The following is a 4,483-nucleotide window of genomic DNA, read 5'->3' as shown; positions in this document are numbered from 1 at the left end:
CTAATACTTCAAAATCCTAAATGCATACTCATGAACAAATATGCCACATATATCAATTAGATATTCTAATTAGCATCTACACACACCCAGAGTATGCCCAAAAGCATAGTCAGTCTGTCCCTCAGGCACTACAAGAACGAATTGCTCTGATACTATATTGTAACACCCTACCACATAGAGCCTTATACTTAAGTCGTAAAATAGAGGTAGTGAGGTATTACAACATCTAAAATAAAAATGCATACATACATACATACATATATATATATATATATGAAAAATTCATAACTAGGAGCCTTCAGAAAGAAGCTAAACAAAGCAATAAAAGAAAAGTGCATCATACATGCACAGAGAACGTAAAATGGTTAAACAAACTCAAAAGGAAGGACAAATTACATATATACAAACAGGCACGGACCTACGCTTGGTGATGGTGGGGCACTTGCCCACACTCTCATTTTATTTTTTTAAACAAAAAAAAGTATACATATATAATATGTCCCTATTTTAAATTTTAAATGACCACAAACAAACTAAACCCATTTTATCTTTCTATTATGTTGACTATTAATTAACCTAATTAAATTTAGTCTTCTTCCATTCTCAAATTTCAGCCATCACTTATTTATTCTCTTAAACCCTCTTCTTAGTTTCATATTTTCAACGTTCTTTTTCTATTCCTTATCTAGTGGTCATCTTCTCTTCATCAAAAGATAAACTTTAAATTCTCTATTTTGTTTTATATAGATCTCTATGACTCTATGTATCTAACAATTTTAATTTCATTGTTTCTCTTTTTGATATTTTCAATTACAAATTTTAATTCAAACAATTATAATTTAGGTATTAATCTATTTTTTATTCTCTTCATGAATTTATATATTTTATTTTATTCTCAATTTAGTGATCCTTATTATTTATTTGTTTATCTTTTGTTCTATTCTATTATATGTAATTATGTTGCATATAAATGTTTAAAGTGAATTGATCAATTTACTAATTTAGAATATATATATTTTAATTATAAAAACAGTAATAGAAAAATATTTCAAAAGAAAGTTATAGAATCTGAAGTCGTTTCATTAGATTTGAAGCGAAAAAAGTTAGCAGCTAATGTAATTTTTGGTTTTTTTTTTGTATTCAAATAATTAATGTACACTTTTACGTTTTTAAATTTAAATTAATATATCTTTTGATAGGAATGTGTATTATTTTTGCTCTCCAAACATAAATTTTATGTGTCCGTCACTGTATACACCCCAAAGTTATCCCAGAATATAAACAAAACACTTGTTTCTCCAAAAGTAACCTCTAACAGGGAAAAATACAAAATATACTTGCGGAGAATCTATACACATAGCCTAAAAGAACATAACAGTCCAAAAGATAGATCTTCACTTGTAAGGAGGGTCTCCAGACGCTCAACGAGGTGCCTCTCGACCTACATTTGAAAAATAGCAGAATATGTATGGAATGTGAACGGGGAGTTCTCAGCATGGTAAAGGTGCCCGCACAGATAATATATAAGGTCCCAAGAAAGTCAGAGGCAATCCTAGAACTCCAATACTCAAAAATTAAGCTGTGAGAATCATACTAAGCTATAAATTTGGTAATTTAACTACAGATGTCTAAATTTAATCAAACTCTTCAACTTACTACCTCCTTTAAACCTCCTAATCATCGTTAGAACAATCCCCTCCCCCCCAACACTTCCGCCAAGAGGGGTCTCTTAGAAAACATACTATAATTTAAGCAAGGAAAACATAAATAGAATATAAATATGCCAAATAGGCAATTAGCAGATAAGAATAGTTAAATAATTAGGAAAACCAAGATAATGAATACTCAAGAAAATCATACAGATGCACATGATGTATACCTGTCTTATGGCTAATGAGTCTCATCTTTCGGTTATATAACCAACTTGACATGTCCTGATAGCTAACCGTAGACAGACCCTCTCTGCATACATCCCCAAGCTCAAAATTATCCATGGAAAAACCCCAGGCTCAAATCAATATATATATGCATAGTCACATCTTGCGATAGAAAGTTAACAATGTTTCGAGTCTCAACTTGGAGCAGGTGCCCAGTAAAACTTGTGTCTCAAATAATTTAATCACAATTCATCATTGTCAATATCATTCTCAATCGTGTCTCATTAAATCTAAATCATCATTATTGTCTCTATCATTATCAATTACTTCTCTTTCAACATTATCAACGCCTCATTACGCAGTTAATCATTTCACATATCTCCTTCAATATCTACTTAACATATTCAACATGTTCATCCAATATCTAAAGCTTAACAACTCACTATGAGACCCTAAGCAGGTGTTAAAGAAGTTTGAAAAACTAGAGAATAGGTTTTAAACTCAAAAATTCAACTTTTACCCAAAAACATAAAACCACAAATTTTTTCCAAAATTTTCAATTTAAAGTCCATCATATTACAACCAAAACAACCTCTCATTTCTCAAACCATATTTACATGCTTTCCAAAATCACTTCACAATATACCAACACTCAAAACCACACAATCTATTGGTGCATGAAACTGGCTCCGCAGAATTTGCGCAGATAGACCAGCAAGTATACTAGGTCGTCCAAGTAATATCTGAGGTGAGTCAGGGTCGATCCCACGAGGATTGTAGTTTTGAGCAAGCAGTTGATACCTTGCAGATCTTAGTTAGACGGATAGAAAATATAGTTTGTCACGAAAAATGCATAAAATAAATAAAGATAGAAATACCGGATTGATTTGTGAAAACAATGATGGACGAATAGTTAAAGCTTCAAAGATGTTTTGTCTTTCCAGATTAACTTTTCTTACTATTTATCTCAATAGCTTTCTGATTTAATTCAATGGCAGCCGTAAGTGATTAACTCATGTCCTCTCATCAAGTTAACCTCCACTACTGCAGCAATCCACTACATTGAAATGACTCATGTCCTCTTATCAAGCCACCTCTAGGTTTCTCACTGTAGCAGAAGATGAAGCTCTAATCATGCCACTCCCTTTTACGATCCTACTCAAGGTGCTACAAATAAAGCAGATCTTCCAAATTAGAGAGTGTTGCTTCTCTGACTCTAGCCTTAGTGCCACAGAAACCTCATGCACCCATAGACAATGGGATTATGTGTCACATATCCAAAGTTGCTCAGATGCTCTATACGAATCTGCAATGCGAACTCTAGCTTTAGTTCAACGCTATCTGGGTTAGGAATCGCACAGAACCCAAGTAGAACAAGAGTGATTGTCATAGGTCACTCTCATTCATGAGATGAAGAACGAGAATGCATAAGAGAATAAAATCAGAATTGTATTAAAAATAGAACAGTAATATTATTAATCCATGAAACTCAGCAGAGCTCCTAATCCTAACTTAGGAGGTTAGTGACTCATACTATACATAATAAGGTTTGAAAATAATGAGGGAGGAAGAAGATCCTAAACATGGGTGATCTTCTCCTATATATACTAATCTAATAACTAAGGATTACAAAAATAAGATAAACTAAGTTGATGGGCTGAACTTGAATGTCTCCCATGTGCTAGTGTCCCTTAGGGGCGTTGAACGCTGGCTAAGGACCCCCTTCAGGGTGTTGAACTCCACTTGCTCCCCTGTAGGCGCTGGACGCTAGGAATGGGGCTGGTAGCTGGCGTTGAACGCCAGTTTTCGGCCTTCATTTCCAAAACAAAGTATGGACTATTATATATTTCTGGGGAGCCCTGGATGTTAGATTTCCATATCCGTGGAAAGCACGCCATTTGGACTTCTGTAGCTCTAGAAAAGCTCCTTCGAGTGTACGGAGGTCAGATCTTGACAGCATCTGCAGTCCTTTCTCTGTTTCTGAATCAGACTTCTGTACAAGCTCCTCAATTTCAGCCAAAAAATACCTGAAATCACCATAAAATGCACAAACTCAAAGTAGAATCCAAAAATGTGAATTTTTCACTAAAACCTATGAAACCATAATAAAACTTAAACAAAACATAATGAAAACTATATGGAAACAATGCCAAAAAGCGTATAAAATATCCGCTCATCAGAACACCAAACTTAAACTGTTGCTTGTCCCCAAGCAACCAAAAACAAAGTAGGATAAAAAGAAATAGAAGAATACAATAAATCTCAGAGTCTCAATGAAGCTCAGTTTTAATTAGATGAGTGGGACTTAGTAGCTTTTTGCTTCTGAACAGTTTTGGCATCTCACTTTCCATTGAAGCTTAGAAGGATTGGCATCTTTAGGAACTGAGAGTCCAGATGATATTATTAATTCTCCTAGTTAAGTTTTTTTTTTATTCTTGAACACAGCTTCTTTAGAGTCTTGGCCGTGACCCTAAGCATTTTATTTTTCAGTATTACCACCGGATACATAAATGCCACAGACACTTTAACTGGGTGAACCCTTTCAGATTATGACTCATCTTTGCTAGAATCCCTAGCCAATGGTGTTCAGAGTTCTTAAGCACATT

The sequence above is a fragment of the Arachis duranensis genome, chromosome 5 (assembly GCF_000817695.3).
Source record: "Arachis duranensis cultivar V14167 chromosome 5, aradu.V14167.gnm2.J7QH, whole genome shotgun sequence".
Taxonomy (NCBI): Eukaryota; Viridiplantae; Streptophyta; class Magnoliopsida; order Fabales; family Fabaceae; genus Arachis; species Arachis duranensis.
This window is presented reverse-complemented; position numbering follows the sequence as displayed.